The sequence below is a fragment of the Tachypleus tridentatus genome, chromosome 10, assembly GCF_004210375.1.
Source record: "Tachypleus tridentatus isolate NWPU-2018 chromosome 10, ASM421037v1, whole genome shotgun sequence".
Taxonomy (NCBI): domain Eukaryota; kingdom Metazoa; phylum Arthropoda; class Merostomata; order Xiphosura; family Limulidae; genus Tachypleus; species Tachypleus tridentatus.
In genome coordinates, this window is record NC_134834.1 from 118,735,024 (window position 1) to 118,761,351 (window position 26,328).

The following is a 26,328-nucleotide window of genomic DNA, read 5'->3' on the forward strand; positions in this document are numbered from 1 at the left end:
GTTTTTTTGCCACACGTAGAATATTTAGCAAGAAAAGGTCACATTGAGAAGGTTTTTTGCCACACGTAGAATATTTAGCAAGAAAAGGTCACATTGAGAAGGTTTTTTGCCACACGTAGAATATTTAGCAAGAAAAGGTCACATTGATTTTTTTGCCACACGTAGAATATTTAGCAAGAAAAGGTCACATTGAGAAGGTTTTACACATAGAATATTTAGCAAGAAAAGGTCACATTGAGAAGGTTTTTTGCCACACGTAGAATATTTAGCAAGAAAAGGTCACATTGAGAAGGTTTTTTGCCACACATAGAATATTTAGCAAGAAAAGGTCACATTGAGAAGGTTTTTTTGCCACACACAGAATATTTAGCAAGAAAAGGTCACATTGAGAAGGTTTTTTTGCCACACATAGAATATTTAGCAAGAAAAGGTCACATTGAGAAGGTTTTTTGCCACACATAGAATATTTAGCAAGAAAAGGTCACATTGAGAAGGTTTTTTGCCACACATAGAATATTTAGCAAGAAAAGGTCACATTGAGAAGGTTTTTTGCCACACATAGAATATTTAGCAAGAAAAGGTCACATTGAGAAGGTTTTTTTGCCACACATAGAATATTTAGCAAGAAAAGGTCACATTGAGAAGGTTTTTTTGCCACACATAGAATATTTAGCAAGAAAAGGTCACATTGAGAAGGTTTTTTTGCCACACATAGAATATTTAGCAAGAAAAGGTCACATTGAGAAGGTTTTTTTGCCACACATAGAATATTTAGCAAGAAAAGGTCACATTGAGAAGGTTTTTTTGCCACACGTAGAATATTTAGCAAGAAAAGGTCACATTGAGAAGGTTTTTTTGCCACACGTAGAATATTTAGCAAGAAAAGGTCACATTGAGAAGGTTTTGCCACACGTAGAATATTTAGCAAGAAAAGGTCACATTGAGAAGGTTTTGCCACACGTAGAATATTTAGCAAGAAAAGGTCACATTGAGAAGGTTTTTTTGCCACACGTAGAATATTTAGCAAGAAAAGGTCACATTGAGAAGGTTTTTTGCCACACGTAGAATATTTAGCAAGAAAAGGTCACATTGAGAAGGTTTTTTTGCCACACGTAGAATATTTAGCAAGAAAAGGTCACATTGAGAAGGTTTTTTTGCCACACGTAGAATATTTAGCAAGAAAAGGTCACATTGAGAAGGTTTTTTGCCACACGTAGAATATTTAGCAAGAAAAGGTCACATTGAGAAGGTTTTTTGCCACACGTAGAATATTTAGCAAGAAAAGGTCACATTGAGAAGGTTTTTTTTGCCACACGTAGAATATTTAGCAAGAAAAGGTCACATTGAGAAGGTTTTTTGCCACACGTAGAATATTTAGCAAGAAAAGGTCACATTGAGAAGGTTTTTTGCCACACGTAGAATATTTAGCAAGAAAAGGTCACATTGAGAAGGTTTTTTTGCCACACGTAGAATATTTAGCAAGAAAAGGTCACATTGAGAAGGTTTTTTTGCCACACGTAGAATATTTAGCAAGAAAAGGTCACATTGAGAAGGTTTTTTTGCCACACGTAGAATATTTAGCAAGAAAAGGTCACATTGAGAAGGTTTTTTGCCACACGTAGAATATTTAGCAAGAAAAGGTCACATTGAGAAGGTTTTTTGCCACACGTAGAATATTTAGCAAGAAAAGGTCACATTGAGAAGGTTTTTTGCCACACGTAGAATATTTAGCAAGAAAAGGTCACATTGAGAAGGTTTTTTGCCACACGTAGAATATTTAGCAAGAAAAGGTCACATTGAGAAGGTTTTTTGCCACACGTAGAATATTTAGCAAGAAAAGGTCACATTGAGAAGGTCACATTTTTTTTGCCACACGTAGAATATTTAGCAAGAAAAGGTCACATTGAGAAGGTTTTTTGCCACACGTAGAATATTTAGCAAGAAAAGGTCACATTGAGAAGGTTTTTTTGCCACACGTAGAATATTTAGCAAGAAAAGGTCACATTGAGAAGGTTTTTTGCCACACGTAGAATATTTAGCAAGAAAAGGTCACATTGAGAAGGTTTTTTGCCACACGTAGAATATTTAGCAAGAAAAGGTCACATTGAGAAGGTTTTTTGCCACACGTAGAATATTTAGCAAGAAAAGGTCACATTGAGAAGGTTTTTTTGCCACACGTAGAATATTTAGCAAGAAAAGGTCACATTGAGAAGGTTTTTTTGCCACACGTAGAATATTTAGCAAGAAAAGGTCACATTGAGAAGGTTTTTTGCCACACGTAGAATATTTAGCAAGAAAAGGTCACATTGAGAAGGTTTTTTTGCCACACGTAGAATATTTAGCAAGAAAAGGTCACATTGAGAAGGTTTTTTGCCACACGTAGAATATTTAGCAAGAAAAGGTCACATTGAGAAGGTTTTTTGCCACACGTAGAATATTTAGCAAGAAAAGGTCACATTGAGAAGGTTTTGCCACACGTAGAATATTTAGCAAGAAAAGGTCACATTGAGAAGGTTTTTTGCCACACGTAGAATATTTAGCAAGAAAAGGTCACATTGAGAAGGTTTTGCCACACGTAGAATATTTAGCAAGAAAAGGTCACATTGAGAAGGTTTTGCCACACGTAGAATATTTAGCAAGAAAAGGTCACATTGAGAAGGTTTTTTTTGAAAAGGTCACACGTAGAATATTTAGCAAGAAAAGGTCACATTGAGAAGGTTTTTTTGCCACACGTAGAATATTTAGCAAGAAAAGGTCACATTGAGAAGGTTTTTTGCCACACGTAGAATATTTAGCAAGAAAAGGTCACATTGAGAAGGTTTTTTGCCACACGTAGAATATTTAGCAAGAAAAGGTCACATTGAGAAGGTTTTTTTGCCACACGTAGAATATTTAGCAAGAAAAGGTCACATTGAGAAGGTTTTTTGCCACACGTAGAATATTTAGCAAGAAAAGGTCACATTGAGAAGGTTTTTTGCCACACGTAGAATATTTAGCAAGAAAAGGTCACATTGAGAAGGTTTTTTGCCACACGTAGAATATTTAGCAAGAAAAGGTCACATTGAGAAGGTATTTAGCCAGGTCACGTAGAATATTTAGCAAGAAAAGGTCACATTGAGAAGGTTTTTTTGCCACACGTAGAATATTTAGCAAGAAAAGGTCACATTGAGAAGGTTTTTTTGCCACACGTAGAATATTTAGCAAGAAAAGGTCACATTGAGAAGGTTTTTTTGCCACACGTAGAATATTTAGCAAGAAAAGGTCACATTGAGAAGGTTTTTTTGCCACACGTAGAATATTTAGCAAGAAAAGGTCACATTGAGAAGGTTTTTTTGCCACACGTAGAATATTTAGCAAGAAAAGGTCACATTGAGAAGGTTTTTTGCCACACATAGAATATTTAGCAAGAAAAGGTCACATTGAGAAGGTTTTTTTGCCACACATAGAATATTTAGCAAGAAAAGGTCACATTGAGAAGGTTTTTGAACGTGGAGATCCAAGGTAGAGTTAGGTGTAAACAGTGGTATAAAGAGTGTATCTGATCCGAATGCAACATTGCATCTGCTCTGGTGATTAGGGGTGTTGTGTACCTCGTGGAAACTGTTTACTGCACCATGGAAAAAGGATGTGGTAACAAGTCGTAGATTTCGACCAGACAGTATGCAAATCCAGGGATAATGAAACACCGAAGCTGAGACCAACCTCTGAATGATGTGGAAGAGAAAGTTTTATTTCTTACTTACGAGAAGGTGAATAGATATTATCCAGAGGGCTGGAGTTCCTGGATAGGTTTACCATGTACCAGTGATCTGGAATGCCTGTTATACAGATCATGCATGTGGGTTAATTCAACATCAGGTGATCCAGTTTGTGATGGAGTTATTATTGATAGAGTCGTAATGGTTGAGATTACTATCAGAGTCATATGCAGGAGGTGTCACAGTTGACGAACACCACGAGTTACAATCGATGAAATAATTTGGGAAAGATGTAACTGAGAGAGAAAGTCCAGGTGCCAGGCAGTAACGTCTTATGAAAGCTTCAAAGCACGGTTGGCTGAGAGAGAGTGGAGCTTTAAGGAAAGATTAGATGTCAACTAGTGGCATCTTATAAAAGATTCAAAGCACGGATGGCTGAGAGAGAGTGGAGCTTTAAGGAAAGATTAGATGTCAACTAGTGGCATCTTATAAAAGATTCAAAGCACGGATGGCTGAGAGAGAGTGGAGCTTTAAGGAAAGATTAGATGTCAACTAGTGGCATCTTATAAAAGATTCAAAGCACGGATGGCTGAGAGAGAGTGGAGCTTTAAGGAAAGATTAGATGTCAACTAGTGGCATCTTATAAAAGATTCAAAGCACGGATGGCTGAGAGAGAGTGGAGCTTTAAGGAAAGATTAGATGTCAACTAGTGGCATCTTATAAAAGATTCAAAGCACGGTTGGCTGAGAGAGAGTGGAGCTTTAAGGAAAGATTAGATGTCAACTAGTGGCATCTTATAAAAGATTCAAAGCACGGTTGGCTGAGAGAGAGTGGAGCTTTAAGGAAAGATTAGATGTCAACTAGTGGCATCTTATAAAAGCTTCAAAGCACGGTTGGCTGAGAGAGAGTGGAGCTTTAAGAAAAGATTAGATGTCAACTAGTGGCATCTTATAAAAGATTCAAAACACGGTTGGCTGAGAGAGAGTGGAGCTTTAAGGAAAGATTAGATGTCAACTAGTGGCATCTTATAAAAGATTCAAATCATGGTTGGCTGAGAGAGAATGAAGCCAAAGAAAAACTTAAGTTTCACTTTGTTGGAACAAGGAAGCAGCTCACTACAGAAGTACTGAAGAAGTAATTCTAACTGTCTTGTACAGAGGGACAGCAGAGACACAGAAACTTAAATTTGTAGTCGAAGTATTCAAGGACAGCAATATGACGCATTATTAAATCTGAGGGATTCTAATGATAGAGATGTACGAGGATAGCGGGATGAGGCATTTTTAACCCTAAAGGATTCTGATGAATAAATCATTGGAGACGCTCAGACTGATGTGTGTATCTTATAGCAAAACCAAATTAGGCTCTCTGGCGTGTCCACCGAGGGGAAGCAAACCCTTGATTTTAGCATTGTAAATCCGAAAACTTACTGCTGTCCCAACGGGAAACAAAGTACATGCTATCAGAATGTGGAGGACACATTAGTTGAAGGATCAAAAGGTGTCACCATAAGGAATTGGTTGATACAATAGAAAAGCTTCACTATATGAAGTTGGTTGATGCTATAGGAAGACTTTACTATATAGAGCTGGTTGATGCTACACGAAGGCTTTACTATATGGAGCTGGTTGATGCTACAAGAAGGTTTCATTGTATAGAGCTGGTTGATGCTACAGGAAGGCTTTACTATATAGAGCTGGTTGATGCTACAGCAAGACTTCAGTACATGGAGATGGTTGATGCTATAGGAAGGCCTGACTATATGGAGCTGGTTTATGGTATAGCAATGCTACACTACAAGAAGATGGTTGATATTATAGGAAGGACTGACTATGTGGAGCTGGTTTATGGTATAGACTAGATAAACGTTAGAATACGGGAAAAAGAGACTTGATGAAGTCTACCGCACATAAGAGCAACAATAGAAAGATACAGAGTGTAAAATAGAACAATCTTTATACTACAAACGACCTCTTGTCAAATGTAGGTAACCTTTATCGATAGAATATGCGGAAAGAGACACGTATGAGCCATGTTGGAAGACAAGAACACTCGAATATATAATGTCCTAATGTAATGATACACTCACAACCATGACTTGGGACTATTAACAGGTAATAACGGTAATCTTTAGATCCATTGTGTATAGTTCTAATAACGTAACTACTAGGAATATAAATGTGATAATGTTGTTATCTGTAGCTGCTCTAACGTTTGTGAAAATATAATTGTGACAGTGTTGTTGTCTGTAACTGTTCTAACCTTACTGGGAGTATAATTGTAACAATATTCTTGTATGTAATTATCCTAACCTTACTGAAAGTATAACGGTGATAATGTTGTTGTTTGTAGCTGTGATAACGTCACTGGGAGTATAACCGTTGTGATCTTGTTCTCTGTAGTTGTCATAATGTCACTGAAAGTATAACTGTAGTGACGTTGTTCTCTGTAGCTGTGATAACGTCACTGGGAGTACAACTGTAGTGATCTTGATGTATGTAGCTGAGATAACGATACTCGAAAATAATTGTAGTGATGAAATATCTGTAGTTGTGATAACGTTACGGTGAGTTAATTGTGGTAATGTTGTCTCTAGCTGTGATAATCTTACTGGGAGTATAACTGTAGTGATGTTGTTGTCTGTAGCTACGATAACGTTACTGGGAATATAACCGTGATAATTTTATTTCCGCTGTGATAACGTAACTTGGAGAATAACTGTAGCTGTAGTGATGAAATGTCAGTAGCTGATCTAACGTTACTTGGAGTATAGCTGGTGATAATGTTGTGTCTATAGCTGTGATAACGTTACTGAAATTATAACCATAGTGATGTTGTCTGTAGCTGTGATAACGTTACTGAAAGTATAACCGTGAAAATGTTGTGTCTATAGCTGTGATAACGTTACCGAAATTATAACTATAGTGATGTTGTCTGTAGCTGTAATAACGTTACTGGAAGTATAACTGTGATAATGTTGTGTCTATAGCTGTGATAACGTTACTGAAATTATAACTAAAGTGATGTTGTCTGTAGCTGTAATAACGTTACTGGAAGTATAACTGTGAAAATGTTGTGTCTATAGCTGTGATAACGTTACTGAAAGTATAACCATGAAAATGTTGGTCTATAGCTGTGATAACGTTACTGAAATTATAACCATAGTGATGTTGTCTGTAGTTGTAATAACGTTACTGGAAGTATAACTGTGAAAATGTTGTGTCTATAGCTGTGATAACGTTACTGGAAGTATAACTATGAAAATGTTGTGTCTATAGCTGTGATAACGTTACTGAAAGTATAACTGTGAAAATGTTGTGTCTATAGCTGTGATAACGTTACTGAAAGTATAACTGTGAAAATGTTGTGTCTATAGCTGTGATAACGTTACTGGAAGTATAACTGTGAAAATGTTGTGTCTATAGCTGTGATAACGTTACTGAAAGTATAACCATAGTGATGTTGTCTGTAGCTGTGATAACGTTACTGAAAGTATAACCGTGAAAATGTTGTGTCTCTAGCTGTGATAACGTTACTGGAACCATAACCATGAAAATGTTGTGTCTATAGCTGTGAAAACGTTACTGAAAGTATAACCATAGTGATGTTGTCTGTAGCTGTGATAACGTTACTGAAAGTATAACTGTGAAAATGTTGTGTCTATAGCTGTGATAACGTTACTGGAAGTATAACCATGAAAATGTTGTGTCTATAGCTGTGATAACGTTACTGAAAGTATAACCGTGAAAATGTTGTGTCTATAGCTGTGATAACGTTACTGAAAGTATAACCGTGAAAAATGTTGTGTCTATAGCTGTGATAACGTTACTGGAAGTATAACTGTGAAAATGTTGTGTCTATAGCTGTGATAACGTTACTGAAAGTATAACCATAGTGATGTTGTCTGTAGCTGTGATAACGTTACTGAAAGTATAACTGTGAAAATGTTGTGTCTCTAGCTGTGATAACGTTACTGAACCATAACTATGAAAATGTTGTGTCTATAGCTGTGATAACGTTACTGAAAGTATAACCATAGTGATGTTGTCTGTAGCTGTGATAACGTTACTGAAAGTATAACTGTGAAAATGTTGTGTCTCTAGCTGTGATAACGTTACTGGAAGTATAACTGTGAAAATGTTGTGTCTCTAGCTGTGATAACGTTACTGAAAGTATAACTATAGTGATGTTGTGTCTATAGCTGTAATAACGTTACTGAAATTATAACTGTGAAAATGTTGTGTCTCTAGCTGTGATAACGTTACTGGAAGTATAACTGTGAAAATGTTGTGTCTATAGCTGTAATAACGTTACTGAAAGTATAACTGTGAAAATGTTGTGTCTATAGCTGTGATAACGTTACTGAAAGTATAACTGTGAAAATGTTGTGTCTATAGCTGTGATAACGTTACTGAAATTATAACTATAGTGATGTTGTCTGTAGTTGTAATAACGTTACTGGAAGTATAACTGTGAAAATGTTGTGTCTATAGCTGTGATAACGTTACTGGAAGTATAACTATGAAAATGTTGTGTCTATAGCTGTAATAACGTTACTGAAATTATAACTATAGTGATGTTGTCTGTAGCTGTAATAACGTTATTAGAAGCATAACCGTGAAAATGTTGTGTCTATAGCTGTGATAACGTTACTGGAAGTATAACTATGAAAATGTTGTGTCTATAGCTGTGATAACGTTACTGGAAGTATAACTGTGAAAATGTTGTGTCTATAGCTGTGATAACGTTACTGGAAGTATAACTGTGAAAATGTTGTGTCTATAGCTGTGATAACGTTACTGGAAGTATAACCGTGAAAATGTTGTGTCTATAGCCGTGATAACGTTACCGAAATTATAACCATAGTGATGTTGTCTGTAGCTGTAATAACGTTACTGGAAGCATAACCGTGATAATGTTGTGTCTATAGCTGTGATAACGTTACTGAAATTATAACCAAAGTGATGTTGTCTGTAGCTGTAATAACGTTACTGGAAGTATAACCGTGAAAATGTTGTGTCTATAGCTGTGATAACGTTACTGAAAGTATAACTGTGAAAATGTTGTGTCTATAGCTGTGATAACGTTACTGAAATTATAACCATAGTGATGTTGTCTGTAGTTGTAATAACGTTACCTGGAAGTATAACCGTGAAAATGTTGTGTCTATAGCTGTGATAACGTTACTGAAAGTATAACCATAGTGATGTTGTCTGTAGCTGTGATAACGTTACTGAAAGCATAACCGTGAAAATGTTGTGTCTCTAGCTGTGATAACGTTACTGAACCATAACTATGAAAATGTTGTGTCTATAGCTGTGATAACGTTACTGAAAGTATAACCATAGTGATGTTGTCTGTAGCTGTGATAACGTTACTGAAAGCATAACTGTGAAAATGTTGTGTCTCTAGCTGTGATAACGTTACTGGAAGCATAACTGTGAAAATGTTGTGTCTCTAGCTGTGATAACGTTACTGAAAGTATAACCATGAAAATGTTGTGTCTATAGCTGTGATAACGTTACTGAAAGTATAACCGTGAAAATGTTGTGTCTATAGCCGTGATAACGTTACTGAAATTATAACCATAGTGATGTTGTCTGTAGTTGTAATAACGTTACTGGAAGTATAACTGTGAAAATGTTGTGTCTATAGCTGTGATAACGTTACTGGAAGTATAACTATGAAAATGTTGTGTCTATAGCTGTAATAACGTTACTGAAATTATAACTATAGTGATGTTGTCTGTAGCTGTAATAACGTTATTAGAAGTATAACTGTGAAAATGTTGTGTCTATAGCTGTGATAACGTTACTGGAAGTATAACTATGAAAATGTTGTGTCTATAGCTGTGATAACGTTACTGGAAGTATAACTGTGAAAATGTTGTGTCTATAGCTGTGATAACGTTACTGGAAGTATAACTGTGAAAATGTTGTGTCTATAGCTGTGATAACGTTACTGGAAGTATAACTGTGAAAATGTTGTGTCTATAGCTGTGATAACGTTACTGAAATTATAACTATAGTGATGTTGTCTGTAGCTGTAATAACGTTACTGGAAGTATAACTGTGATAATGTTGTGTCTATAGCTGTGATAACGTTACTGAAATTATAACTAAAGTGATGTTGTCTGTAGCTGTAATAACGTTACTGGAAGTATAACTGTGAAAATGTTGTGTCTATAGCTGTGATAACGTTACTGAAAGTATAACTGTGAAAATGTTGTGTCTATAGCTGTGATAACGTTACTGAAATTATAACTATAGTGATGTTGTCTGTAGTTGTAATAACGTTACTGGAAGTATAACTGTGAAAATGTTGTGTCTATAGCTGTGATAACGTTACTGGAAGTATAACTATGAAAATGTTGTGTCTATAGCTGTGATAACGTTACTGAAAGTATAACTGTGAAAATGTTGTGTCTATAGCTGTGATAACGTTACTGAAAGTATAACCGTGAAAATGTTGTGTCTATAGCTGTGATAACGTTACTGGAAGTATAACCGTGAAAATGTTGTGTCTATAGCTGTGATAACGTTACCGAAAGTATAACCATAGTGATGTTGTCTGTAGCTGTGATAACGTTACTGAAAGCATAACTGTGAAAATGTTGTGTCTCTAGCTGTGATAACGTTACTGAACCATAACCATGAAAATGTTGTGTCTATAGCTGTGATAACGTTACTGAAAGTATAACCATAGTGATGTTGTCTGTAGCTGTGATAACGTTACTGAAAGTATAACCGTGAAAATGTTGTGTCTATAGCTGTGATAACGTTACTGGAAGTATAACCATGAAAATGTTGTGTCTATAGCTGTGATAACGTTACTGAAAGCATAACCGTGAAAATGTTGTGTCTATAGCTGTGATAACGTTACTGAAAGTATAACCGTGAAAATGTTGTGTCTATAGCTGTGATAACGTTACTGGAAGTATAACCGTGAAAATGTTGTGTCTATAGCTGTGATAACGTTACTGAAAGTATAACCATAGTGATGTTGTCTGTAGCTGTGATAACGTTACTGAAAGTATAACTGTGAAAATGTTGTGTCTCTAGCTGTGATAACGTTACTGAACTATAACCATGAAAATGTTGTGTCTATAGCTGTGATAACGTTACTGAAAGTATAACCATAGTGATGTTGTCTGTAGCTGTGATAACGTTACTGAAAGTATAACCGTGAAAATGTTGTGTCTCTAGCTGTGATAACGTTACTGGAAGTATAACCGTGAAAATGTTGTGTCTCTAGCTGTGATAACGTTACTGAAAGTATAACCATGAAAATGTTGTGTCTATAGCTGTAATAACGTTACTGAAATTATAACTGTGAAAATGTTGTGTCTCTAGCTGTGATAACGTTACTGAAAGTATAACCGTGAAAATGTTGTGTCTCTAGCTGTGATAACGTTACTGGAAGCATAACTGTGAAAATGTTGTGTCTATAGCTGTAATAACGTTACTGAAAGTATAACCTGTGAAAATGTTGTGTCTATAGCTGTGATAACGTTACTGAAAGTATAACCGTGAAAATGTTGTGTCTATAGCCGTGATAACGTTACTGAAATTATAACCATAGTGATGTTGTCTGTAGTTGTAATAACGTTACTGGAAGTATAACCGTGAAAATGTTGTGTCTATAGCTGTGATAACGTTACTGGAAGTATAACCATGAAAATGTTGTGTCTATAGCTGTAATAACGTTACTGAAATTATAACCATAGTGATGTTGTCTGTAGCTGTAATAACGTTATTAGAAGCATAACTGTGAAAATGTTGGTCTATAGCTGTGATAACGTTACTGGAAGCATAACCATGAAAATGTTGTGTCTATAGCTGTGATAACGTTACTGGAAGTATAACCGTGAAAATGTTGTGTCTATAGCTGTGATAACGTTACTGGAAGTATAACTGTGAAAATGTTGTGTCTATAGCCGTGATAACGTTACCTGGAAGTATAACCATGAAAATGTTGTGTCTATAGCTGTGATAACGTTACCGAAAGCATAACCATAGTGATGTTGTCTGTAGCCGTGATAACGTTACCGAAAGTATAACCTGTGAAAATGTTGTGTCTATAGCTGTGATAACGTTACTGGAAGTATAACCATGAAAATGTTGTGTCTATAGCTGTGATAACGTTACCGGAAGCATAACCGTGAAAATGTTGTGTCTATAGCTGTGATAACGTTACTGGAAGTATAACCATGAAAATGTTGTGTCTATAGCCGTGATAACGTTACTGAAAGTATAACCATAGTGACGTTGTCTGTAGCTGTGATAACGTTACCGAAAGTATAACCGTGAAAATGTTGTGTCTATAGCTGTGATAACGTTACTGGAAGTATAACTGTGAAAATGTTGTGTCTATAGCTGTGATAACGTTACTGAAAGTATAACCGTGAAAATGTTGTGTCTATAGCTGTAATAACGTTACTGGAAGTATAACCATGAAAATGTTGTGTCTATAGCTGTGATAACGTTACCGAAAGTATAACCGTGAAAATGTTGTGTCTATAGCTGTGATAACGTTACTGAAAGTATAACCGTGAAAATGTTGTGTCTATAGCTGTGATAACGTTACTGGAAGTATAACCGTGAAAATGTTGTGTCTATAGCTGTGATAACGTTACTGAAAGTATAACCATAGTGATGTTGTCTGTAGCCGTGATAACGTTACTGAAAGCATAACCGTGAAAATGTTGTGTCTCTAGCTGTGATAACGTTACTGGAACCTATAACTATGAAAATGTTGTGTCTATAGCTGTGATAACGTTACTGAAAGTATAACCATAGTGATGTTGTCTGTAGCTGTGATAACGTTACTGAAAGCATAACCTGTGAAAATGTTGTGTCTATAGCTGTGATAACGTTACTGGAAGCATAACCATGAAAATGTTGTGTCTATAGCTGTGATAACGTTACTGAAAGTATAACCGTGAAAATGTTGTGTCTATAGCTGTGATAACGTTACTGAAAGCATAACCGTGAAAATGTTGTGTCTATAGCTGTGATAACGTTACTGGAAGTATAACCGTGAAAATGTTGTGTCTATAGCTGTGATAACGTTACTGAAAGTATAACCATAGTGATGTTGTCTGTAGCTGTGATAACGTTACTGAAAGTATAACCGTGAAAATGTTGTGTCTCTAGCTGTGATAACGTTACTGAACTATAACTATGAAAATGTTGTGTCTATAGCTGTGATAACGTTACTGAAAGTATAACTATAGTGATGTTGTCTGTAGCTGTGATAACGTTACTGAAAGTATAACCGTGAAAATGTTGTGTCTCTAGCTGTGATAACGTTACTGGAAGTATAACTGTGAAAATGTTGTGTCTCTAGCTGTGATAACGTTACTGAAAGTATAACTATGAAAATGTTGTGTCTATAGCTGTAATAACGTTACTGAAATTATAACCGTGAAAATGTTGTGTCTCTAGCTGTGATAACGTTACCTGAAAGTATAACCGTGAAAATGTTGTGTCTCTAGCTGTGATAACGTTACTGGAAGCATAACTGTGAAAATGTTGTGTCTATAGCTGTAATAACGTTACTGAAAGTATAACTGTGAAAATGTTGTGTCTATAGCTGTGATAACGTTACTGAAAGTATAACTGTGAAAATGTTGTGTCTATAGCTGTGATAACGTTACTGAAATTATAACTATAGTGATGTTGTCTGTAGTTGTAATAACGTTACTGGAAGTATAACTGTGAAAATGTTGTGTCTATAGCTGTGATAACGTTACTGGAAGTATAACTATGAAAATGTTGTGTCTATAGCTGTGATAACGTTACTGAAAGTATAACTGTGAAAATGTTGTGTCTATAGCTGTGATAACGTTACTGAAAGTATAACTGTGAAAATGTTGTGTCTATAGCTGTGATAACGTTACTGAAAGTATAACTGTGAAAATGTTGTGTCTATAGCTGTGATAACGTTACTGAAATTATAACTATAGTGATGTTGTCTGTAGTTGTAATAACGTTACCGGAAGTATAACTGTGAAAATGTTGTGTCTATAGCTGTGATAACGTTACTGGAAGTATAACCATGAAAATGTTGTGTCTATAGCTGTGATAACGTTACTGAAAGTATAACCATAGTGATGTTGTCTGTAGCTGTGATAACGTTACTGAAAGTATAACTGTGAAAATGTTGTGTCTCTAGCTGTGATAACGTTACTGGAAGTATAACTGTGAAAATGTTGTGTCTCTAGCTGTGATAACGTTACTGAAAGTATAACTATAGTGATGTTGTGTCTATAGCTGTAATAACGTTACTGAAATTATAACTGTGAAAATGTTGTGTCTCTAGCTGTGATAACGTTACTGGAAGTATAACTGTGAAAATGTTGTGTCTATAGCTGTAATAACGTTACTGAAAGTATAACCTGTGAAAATGTTGTGTCTATAGCTGTGATAACGTTACTGAAAGTATAACCGTGAAAATGTTGTGTCTATAGCTGTGATAACGTTACTGAAATTATAACTATAGTGATGTTGTCTGTAGTTGTAATAACGTTACTGGAAGTATAACTGTGAAAATGTTGTGTCTATAGCTGTGATAACGTTACTGGAAGTATAACTATGAAAATGTTGTGTCTATAGCTGTAATAACGTTACTGAAATTATAACCATAGTGATGTTGTCTGTAGCTGTAATAACGTTATTAGAAGCATAACCGTGAAAATGTTGTGTCTATAGCTGTGATAACGTTACTGGAAGTATAACCATGAAAATGTTGTGTCTATAGCTGTGATAACGTTACTGGAAGTATAACCGTGAAAATGTTGTGTCTATAGCTGTGATAACGTTACTGGAAGTATAACCGTGAAAATGTTGTGTCTATAGCTGTGATAACGTTACTGGAAGTATAACCGTGAAAATGTTGTGTCTATAGCTGTGATAACGTTACTGAAATTATAACCATAGTGATGTTGTCTGTAGCTGTAATAACGTTACTGGAAGCATAACCGTGATAATGTTGTGTCTATAGCTGTGATAACGTTACTGAAATTATAACCAAAGTGATGTTGTCTGTAGCTGTAATAACGTTACTGGAAGTATAACTGTGAAAATGTTGTGTCTATAGCTGTGATAACGTTACTGAAAGTATAACCGTGAAAATGTTGTGTCTATAGCTGTGATAACGTTACTGAAATTATAACCATAGTGATGTTGTCTGTAGTTGTAATAACGTTACTGGAAGTATAACCGTGAAAATGTTGTGTCTATAGCTGTGATAACGTTACTGAAAGTATAACCATAGTGATGTTGTCTGTAGCTGTGATAACGTTACCGAAAGTATAACCGTGAAAATGTTGTGTCTCTAGCTGTGATAACGTTACTGAACTATAACTATGAAAATGTTGTGTCTATAGCTGTGATAACGTTACTGAAAGTATAACCATAGTGATGTTGTCTGTAGCTGTGATAACGTTACTGAAAGTATAACCGTGAAAATGTTGTGTCTCTAGCTGTGATAACGTTACCGGAAGTATAACTGTGAAAATGTTGTGTCTCTAGCTGTGATAACGTTACTGAAAGTATAACCATGAAAATGTTGTGTCTATAGCTGTGATAACGTTACTGAAAGCATAACCGTGAAAATGTTGTGTCTATAGCTGTGATAACGTTACTGAAATTATAACCATAGTGATGTTGTCTGTAGTTGTAATAACGTTACTGGAAGTATAACTGTGAAAATGTTGTGTCTATAGCTGTGATAACGTTACTGGAAGCATAACCATGAAAATGTTGTGTCTATAGCTGTAATAACGTTACCGAAATTATAACCATAGTGATGTTGTCTGTAGCCGTAATAACGTTATTAGAAGCATAACCGTGAAAATGTTGTGTCTATAGCTGTGATAACGTTACTGGAAGCATAACCATGAAAATGTTGTGTCTATAGCTGTGATAACGTTACTGGAAGTATAACCGTGAAAATGTTGTGTCTATAGCCGTGATAACGTTACTGGAAGCATAACCGTGAAAATGTTGTGTCTATAGCTGTGATAACGTTACTGGAAGTATAACTGTGAAAATGTTGTGTCTATAGCTGTGATAACGTTACTGAAATTATAACTATAGTGATGTTGTCTGTAGCTGTAATAACGTTACTGGAAGCATAACCTGTGATAATGTTGTGTCTATAGCTGTGATAACGTTACTGAAATTATAACCAAAGTGATGTTGTCTGTAGCTGTAATAACGTTACTGGAAGCATAACCGTGAAAATGTTGTGTCTATAGCTGTGATAACGTTACTGAAAGTATAACTGTGAAAATGTTGTGTCTATAGCTGTGATAACGTTACTGAAATTATAACTATAGTGATGTTGTCTGTAGTTGTAATAACGTTACTGGAAGTATAACTGTGAAAATGTTGTGTCTATAGCTGTGATAACGTTACTGGAAGTATAACCATGAAAATGTTGTGTCTATAGCTGTGATAACGTTACTGAAAGCATAACCGTGAAAATGTTGTGTCTATAGCTGTGATAACGTTACCGAAAGTATAACCGTGAAAATGTTGTGTCTATAGCTGTGATAACGTTACCGGAAGCATAACCGTGAAAATGTTGTGTCTATAGCTGTGATAACGTTACTGAAAGTATAACCATAGTGATGTTGTCTGTAGCTGTGATAACGTTACTGAAAGTATAACTGTGAAAATGTTGTGTCTCTAGCTGTGATAACGTTACTGAACCATAACTATGAAAATGTTGTGTCTATAGCTGTGATAACGTTACTGAAAGTATAACCATAGTGATGTTGTCTGTAGCTGTGATAACGTTACTGAAAGTATAACCGTGAAAATGTTGTGTCTATAGCTGTGATAACGTTACTGGAAGCATAACCATGAAAATGTTGTGTCTATAGCTGTGATAACGTTACTGAAAGCATAACCGTGAAAATGTTGTGTCTATAGCTGTGATAACGTTACCTGAAAGTATAACCGTGAAAATGTTGTGTCTATAGCTGTGATAACGTTACTGGAAGTATAACCGTGAAAATGTTGTGTCTATAGCCGTGATAACGTTACCGGAAAGCATAACCATAGTGATGTTGTCTGTAGCTGTGATAACGTTACTGAAAGCATAACTGTGAAAATGTTGTGTCTCTAGCTGTGATAACGTTACTGAACTATAACTATGAAAATGTTGTGTCTATAGCTGTGATAACGTTACTGAAAGTATAACCATAGTGATGTTGTCTGTAGCTGTGATAACGTTACTGAAAGTATAACTGTGAAAATGTTGTGTCTCTAGCTGTGATAACGTTACTGGAAGTATAACTGTGAAAATGTTGTGTCTCTAGCTGTGATAACGTTACTGAAAGTATAACTATGAAAATGTTGTGTCTATAGCTGTAATAACGTTACTGAAATTATAACTGTGAAAATGTTGTGTCTCTAGCTGTGATAACGTTACTGAAAGTATAACCGTGAAAATGTTGTGTCTCTAGCTGTGATAACGTTACTGGAAGCATAACTGTGAAAATGTTGTGTCTATAGCTGTAATAACGTTACTGAAAGTATAACTGTGAAAATGTTGTGTCTATAGCTGTGATAACGTTACTGAAAGTATAACTGTGAAAATGTTGTGTCTATAGCTGTGATAACGTTACTGAAATTATAACTATAGTGATGTTGTCTGTAGTTGTAATAACGTTACTGGAAGCATAACCGTGAAAATGTTGTGTCTATAGCCGTGATAACGTTACTGGAAGCATAACCATGAAAATGTTGTGTCTATAGCTGTAATAACGTTACTGAAATTATAACCATAGTGATGTTGTCTGTAGCTGTAATAACGTTATTAGAAGCATAACTGTGAAAATGTTGTGTCTATAGCTGTGATAACGTTACTGGAAGCATAACCATGAAAATGTTGTGTCTATAGCTGTGATAACGTTACTGGAAGCATAACTGTGAAAATGTTGTGTCTATAGCTGTGATAACGTTACTGGAAGTATAACCGTGAAAATGTTGTGTCTATAGCTGTGATAACGTTACTGGAAGTATAACCATGAAAATGTTGTGTCTATAGCTGTGATAACGTTACTGAAAGCATAACCATAGTGATGTTGTCTGTAGCTGTGATAACGTTACTGAAAGCATAACCGTGAAAATGTTGTGTCTATAGCTGTGATAACGTTACTGGAAGTATAACCATGAAAATGTTGTGTCTATAGCTGTGATAACGTTACTGGAAGTATAACCGTGAAAATGTTGTGTCTATAGCTGTGATAACGTTACTGGAAGTATAACCATGAAAATGTTGTGTCTATAGCTGTGATAACGTTACTGAAAGTATAACCATAGTGACGTTGTCTGTAGCTGTGATAACGTTACTGAAAGTATAACCGTGAAAATGTTGTGTCTATAGCTGTGATAACGTTACTGGAAGTATAACCGTGAAAATGTTGTGTCTATAGCTGTGATAACGTTACTGAAAGTATAACTGTGAAAATGTTGTGTCTATAGCTGTAATAACGTTACTGGAAGCATAACCATGAAAATGTTGTGTCTATAGCTGTGATAACGTTACTGAAAGTATAACCGTGAAAATGTTGTGTCTATAGCCGTGATAACGTTACTGAAAGCATAACCGTGAAAATGTTGTGTCTATAGCCGTGATAACGTTACTGGAAGTATAACCGTGAAAATGTTGTGTCTATAGCTGTGATAACGTTACCTGAAAGTATAACCATAGTGATGTTGTCTGTAGCTGTGATAACGTTACTGAAAGTATAACCGTGAAAATGTTGTGTCTCTAGCTGTGATAACGTTACTGAACCATAACCATGAAAATGTTGTGTCTATAGCCGTGATAACGTTACCTGAAAGCATAACCATAGTGATGTTGTCTGTAGCTGTGATAACGTTACCGAAAGTATAACCGTGAAAATGTTGTGTCTATAGCTGTGATAACGTTACTGGAAGCATAACCATGAAAATGTTGTGTCTATAGCTGTGATAACGTTACCTGAAAGTATAACCGTGAAAATGTTGTGTCTATAGCTGTGATAACGTTACCTGAAAGTATAACCGTGAAAATGTTGTGTCTATAGCTGTGATAACGTTACTGGAAGTATAACCGTGAAAATGTTGTGTCTATAGCTGTGATAACGTTACTGAAAGTATAACCATAGTGATGTTGTCTGTAGCTGTGATAACGTTACTGAAAGTATAACTGTGAAAATGTTGTGTCTCTAGCTGTGATAACGTTACTGAACCATAACTATGAAAATGTTGTGTCTATAGCTGTGATAACGTTACTGAAAGTATAACCATAGTGATGTTGTCTGTAGCTGTGATAACGTTACTGAAAGTATAACCGTGAAAATGTTGTGTCTCTAGCTGTGATAACGTTACTGGAAGTATAACCGTGAAAATGTTGTGTCTCTAGCTGTGATAACGTTACCGAAAGTATAACCATGAAAATGTTGTGTCTATAGCTGTAATAACGTTACTGAAATTATAACTGTGAAAATGTTGTGTCTCTAGCTGTGATAACGTTACTGAAAGTATAACCGTGAAAATGTTGTGTCTCTAGCTGTGATAACGTTACCGGAAGTATAACCGTGAAAATGTTGTGTCTATAGCTGTAATAACGTTACTGAAAGTATAACTGTGAAAATGTTGTGTCTATAGCTGTGATAACGTTACTGAAAGTATAACCGTGAAAATGTTGTGTCTATAGCTGTGATAACGTTACTGAAATTATAACCATAGTGATGTTGTCTGTAGTTGTAATAACGTTACTGGAAGTATAACCGTGAAAATGTTGTGTCTATAGCTGTGATAACGTTACTGGAAGTATAACCATGAAAATGTTGTGTCTATAGCTGTGATAACGTTACTGAAAGTATAACCGTGAAAATGTTGTGTCTATAGCTGTGATAACGTTACTGAAAGTATAACCGTGAAAATGTTGTGTCTATAGCTGTGATAACGTTACTGAAAGCATAACCGTGAAAATGTTGTGTCTATAGCTGTGATAACGTTACTGAAATTATAACCATAGTGATGTTGTCTGTAGTTGTAATAACGTTACTGGAAGTATAACCGTGAAAATGTTGTGTCTATAGCTGTGATAACGTTACTGGAAGTATAACTATGAAAATGTTGTGTCTATAGCTGTAATAACGTTACTGAAATTATAACTATAGTGATGTTGTCTGTAGCTGTAATAACGTTATTAGAAGTATAACCGTGAAAATGTTGTGTCTATAGCTGTGATAACGTTACTGGAAGCATAACCATGAAAATGTTGTGTCTATAGCCGTGATAACGTTACTGGAAGCATAACTGTGAAAATGTTGTGTCTATAGCCGTGATAACGTTACTGAAATTATAACCAAAGTGATGTTGTCTGTAGCTGTAATAACGTTACTGGAAGCATAACCGTGAAAATGTTGTGTCTATAGCTGTGATAACGTTACTGAAATTATAACCATAGTGATGTTGTCTGTAGCTGTAATAACGTTACTGGAAGTATAACTGTGATAATGTTGTGTCTATAGCTGTGATAACGTTACCGAAATTATAACCAAAGTGATGTTGTCTGTAGCTGTAATAACGTTACTGGAAGTATAACCGTGAAAATGTTGTGTCTATAGCTGTGATAACGTTACTGAAAGTATAACCGTGAAAATGTTGTGTCTATAGCCGTGATAACGTTACTGAAATTATAACCATAGTGATGTTGTCTGTAGTTGTAATAACGTTACTGGAAGTATAACCGTGAAAATGTTGTGTCTATAGCTGTGATAACGTTACTGAAAGTATAACCATAGTGATGTTGTCTGTAGCTGTGATAACGTTACTGAAAGTATAACTGTGAAAATGTTGTGTCTCTAGCTGTGATAACGTTACTGAACCATAACCATGAAAATGTTGTGTCTATAGCTGTGATAACGTTACTGAAAGTATAACTATAGTGATGTTGTCTGTAGCTGTGATAACGTTACTGAAATTATAACTGTGAAAATGTTGTGTCTCTAGCTGTGATAACGTTACTGAAAGTATAACCGTGAAAATGTTGTGTCTCTAGCTGTGATAACGTTACTGGAAGTATAACTGTGAAAATGTTGTGTCTATAGCTGTAATAACGTTACTGAAAGTATAACTGTGAAAATGTTGTGTCTATAGCTGTGATAACGTTACTGAAAGTATAACTGTGAAAATGTTGTGTCTATAGCTGTGATAACGTTACTGAAATTATAACTATAGTGATGTTGTCTGTAGTTGTAATAACGTTACTGGAAGTATAACTGTGAAAATGTTGTGTCTATAGCTGTGATAACGTTACTGGAAGTATAACTATGAAAATGTTGTGTCTATAGCTGTAATAACGTTACTGAAATTATAACTATAGTGATGTTGTCTGTAGCTGTAATAACGTTATTAGAAGTATAACTGTGAAAATGTTGTGTCTATAGCTGTGATAACGTTACTGGAAGTATAACTATGAAAATGTTGTGTCTATAGCTGTGATAACGTTACTGGAAGTATAACTGTGAAAATGTTGTGTCTATAGCTGTGATAACGTTACTGGAAGTATAACTGTGAAAATGTTGTGTCTATAGCTGTGATAACGTTACTGGAAGCATAACTGTGAAAATGTTGTGTCTATAGCTGTGATAACGTTACCGAAATTATAACCATAGTGATGTTGTCTGTAGCTGTAATAACGTTACTGGAAGTATAACCGTGATAATGTTGTGTCTATAGCTGTGATAACGTTACTGAAATTATAACCAAAGTGATGTTGTCTGTAGCTGTAATAACGTTACTGGAAGTATAACCGTGAAAATGTTGTGTCTATAGCTGTGATAACGTTACTGAAAGTATAACCGTGAAAATGTTGTGTCTATAGCCGTGATAACGTTACTGAAATTATAACCATAGTGATGTTGTCTGTAGTTGTAATAACGTTACTGGAAGTATAACCGTGAAAATGTTGTGTCTATAGCTGTGATAACGTTACTGGAAGTATAACCATGAAAATGTTGTGTCTATAGCTGTGATAACGTTACTGAAAGTATAACCGTGAAAATGTTGTGTCTATAGCTGTGATAACGTTACTGAAAGCATAACCGTGAAAATGTTGTGTCTATAGCTGTGATAACGTTACTGGAAGTATAACCGTGAAAATGTTGTGTCTATAGCCGTGATAACGTTACTGAAAGTATAACCATAGTGATGTTGTCTGTAGCTGTGATAACGTTACTGAAAGCATAACCGTGAAAATGTTGTGTCTCTAGCTGTGATAACGTTACTGAACTATAACCATGAAAATGTTGTGTCTATAGCTGTGATAACGTTACTGAAAGTATAACCATAGTGATGTTGTCTGTAGCTGTGATAACGTTACTGAAAGCATAACCGTGAAAATGTTGTGTCTATAGCTGTGATAACGTTACTGGAAGCATAACCATGAAAATGTTGTGTCTATAGCTGTGATAACGTTACTGAAAGTATAACTGTGAAAATGTTGTGTCTATAGCTGTGATAACGTTACTGAAAGTATAACTGTGAAAATGTTGTGTCTATAGCTGTGATAACGTTACTGGAAGTATAACTGTGAAAATGTTGTGTCTATAGCTGTGATAACGTTACTGAAAGTATAACTATAGTGATGTTGTCTGTAGCTGTGATAACGTTACTGAAAGTATAACTGTGAAAATGTTGTGTCTCTAGCTGTGATAACGTTACTGGAACTATAACTATGAAAATGTTGTGTCTATAGCTGTGATAACGTTACTGAAAGTATAACTATAGTGATGTTGTCTGTAGCTGTGATAACGTTACTGAAAGTATAACTGTGAAAATGTTGTGTCTCTAGCTGTGATAACGTTACTGGAAGTATAACTGTGAAAATGTTGTGTCTCTAGCTGTGATAACGTTACCGAAAGTATAACCATGAAAATGTTGTGTCTATAGCTGTAATAACGTTACTGAAATTATAACTGTGAAAATGTTGTGTCTCTAGCTGTGATAACGTTACTGAAAGTATAACTGTGAAAATGTTGTGTCTCTAGCTGTGATAACGTTACTGGAAGTATAACTGTGAAAATGTTGTGTCTATAGCTGTAATAACGTTACTGAAAGTATAACTGTGAAAATGTTGTGTCTATAGCTGTGATAACGTTACTGAAAGTATAACTGTGAAAATGTTGTGTCTATAGCTGTGATAACGTTACTGAAATTATAACTATAGTGATGTTGTCTGTAGTTGTAATAACGTTACTGGAAGTATAACTGTGAAAATGTTGTGTCTATAGCTGTGATAACGTTACTGGAAGTATAACTATGAAAATGCTGTGTCTATAGCTGTAATAACGTTACTGAAATTATAACCATAGTGATGTTGTCTGTAGCCGTAATAACGTTATTAGAAGCATAACCGTGAAAATGTTGTGTCTATAGCTGTGATAACGTTACTGGAAGTATAACTATGAAAATGTTGTGTCTATAGCTGTGATAACGTTACTGGAAGTATAACTGTGAAAATGTTGTGTCTATAGCTGTGATAACGTTACTGGAAGCATAACCGTGAAAATGTTGTGTCTATAGCTGTGATAACGTTACTGGAAGTATAACCATGAAAATGTTGTGTCTATAGCTGTGATAACGTTACTGAAAGCATAACCATAGTGATGTTGTCTGTAGCCGTGATAACGTTACCGAAAGCATAACTGTGAAAATGTTGTGTCTATAGCCGTGATAACGTTACTGGAAGCATAACCATGAAAATGTTGTGTCTATAGCTGTGATAACGTTACTGGAAGTATAACCGTGAAAATGTTGTGTCTATAGCTGTGATAACGTTACTGGAAGCATAACCATGAAAAAATGTTGTGTCTATAGCTGTGATAACGTTACTGAAAGTATAACCATAGTGACGTTGTCTGTAGCTGTGATAACGTTACTGAAAGTATAACCGTGAAAATGTTGTGTCTATAGCTGTGATAACGTTACTGGAAGCATAACCGTGAAAATGTTGTGTCTATAGCTGTGATAACGTTACTGAAAGTATAACCGTGAAAATGTTGTGTCTATAGCTGTAATAACGTTACTGGAAGTATAACCATGAAAATGTTGTGTCTATAGCTGTGATAACGTTACTGAAAGTATAACCGTGAAAATGTTGTGTCTATAGCTGTGATAACGTTACTGAAAGTATAACCGTGAAAATGTTGTGTCTATAGCTGTGATAACGTTACTGGAAGTATAACTGTGAAAATGTTGTGTCTATAGCTGTGATAACGTTACTGAAAGTATAACCATAGTGATGTTGTCTGTAGCTGTGATAACGTTACTGAAAGTATAACCGTGAAAATGTTGTGTCTCTAGCTGTGATAACGTTACTGAACCATAACTATGAAAATGTTGTGTCTATAGCTGTGATAACGTTACTGAAAGTATAACCATAGTGATGTTGTCTGTAGCTGTGATAACGTTACTGAAAGTATAACTGTGAAAATGTTGTGTCTATAGCTGTGATAACGTTACTGGAAGTATAACTATGAAAATGTTGTGTCTATAGCTGTGATAACGTTACTGAAAGTATAACTGTGAAAATGTTGTGTCTATAGCTGTGATAACGTTACTGAAAGTATAACTGTGAAAATGTTGTGTCTATAGCTGTGATAACGTTACTGGAAGTATAACTGTGAAAATGTTGTGTCTATAGCTGTGATAACGTTACTGAAAGTGTAACTATAGTGATGTTGTCTGTAGCTGTGATAACGTTACTGAAAGTATAACCGTGAAAATGTTGTGTCTCTAGCTGTGATAACGTTACTGAACCATAACTATGAAAATGTTGTGTCTATAGCTGTGATAACGTTACTGAAAGTATAACTATAGTGATGTTGTCTGTAGCTGTGATAACGTTACTGAAAGTATAACTGTGAAAATGTTGTGTCTCTAGCTGTGATAACGTTACTGGAAGTATAACTGTGAAAATGTTGTGTCTCTAGCTGTGATAACGTTACTGAAAGTATAACTATGAAAATGTTGTGTCTATAGCTGTAATAACGTTACTGAAATTATAACTGTGAAAATGTTGTGTCTCTAGCTGTGATAACGTTACTGAAAGTATAACTGTGAAAATGTTGTGTCTCTAGCTGTGATAACGTTACTGGAAGTATAACTGTGAAAATGTTGTGTCTATAGCTGTAATAACGTTACTGAAAGTATAACTGTGAAAATGTTGTGTCTATAGCTGTGATAACGTTACTGAAAGTATAACTGTGAAAATGTTGTGTCTATAGCTGTGATAACGTTACTGAAATTATAACTATAGTGATGTTGTCTGTAGTTGTAATAACGTTACTGGAAGTATAACTGTGAAAATGTTGTGTCTATAGCTGTGATAACGTTACTGGAAGTATAACTATGAAAATGTTGTGTCTATAGCTGTAATAACGTTACTGAAATTATAACTATAGTGATGTTGTCTGTAGCTGTAATAACGTTATTAGAAGTATAACTGTGAAAATGTTGTGTCTATAGCTGTGATAACGTTACTGGAAGTATAACTATGAAAATGTTGTGTCTATAGCTGTGATAACGTTACTGGAAGTATAACTGTGAAAATGTTGTGTCTATAGCTGTGATAACGTTACTGGAAGTATAACTGTGAAAATGTTGTGTCTATAGCTGTGATAACGTTACTGGAAGCATAACCATGAAAATGTTGTGTCTATAGCTGTGATAACGTTACTGAAAGTATAACTATAGTGATGTTGTCTGTAGCTGTGATAACGTTACTGAAAGTATAACCGTGAAAATGTTGTGTCTATAGCTGTGATAACGTTACTGGAAGTATAACCATGAAAATGTTGTGTCTATAGCTGTGATAACGTTACTGGAAGCATAACCGTGAAAATGTTGTGTCTATAGCTGTGATAACGTTACTGGAAGTATAACCATGAAAATGTTGTGTCTATAGCTGTGATAACGTTACTGAAAGTATAACCATAGTGACGTTGTCTGTAGCTGTGATAACGTTACTGAAAGTATAACTGTGAAAATGTTGTGTCTATAGCTGTGATAACGTTACTGGAAGTATAACCGTGAAAATGTTGTGTCTATAGCTGTGATAACGTTACTGAAAATATAACTGTGAAAATGTTGTGTCTATAGCTGTAATAACGTTACTGGAAGTATAACCATGAAAATGTTGTGTCTATAGCTGTGATAACGTTACTGAAAGTATAACCGTGAAAATGTTGTGTCTATAGCTGTGATAACGTTACTGAAAGTATAACTGTGAAAATGTTGTGTCTATAGCTGTGATAACGTTACTGGAAGTATAACTGTGAAAATGTTGTGTCTATAGCTGTGATAACGTTACTGAAAGTATAACTATAGTGATGTTGTCTGTAGCTGTGATAACGTTACTGAAAGTATAACCGTGAAAATGTTGTGTCTCTAGCTGTGATAACGTTACTGAACTATAACTATGAAAATGTTGTGTCTATAGCTGTGATAACGTTACTGAAAGTATAACTATAGTGATGTTGTCTGTAGCTGTGATAACGTTACTGAAAGTATAACTGTGAAAATGTTGTGTCTATAGCTGTGATAACGTTACTGGAAGT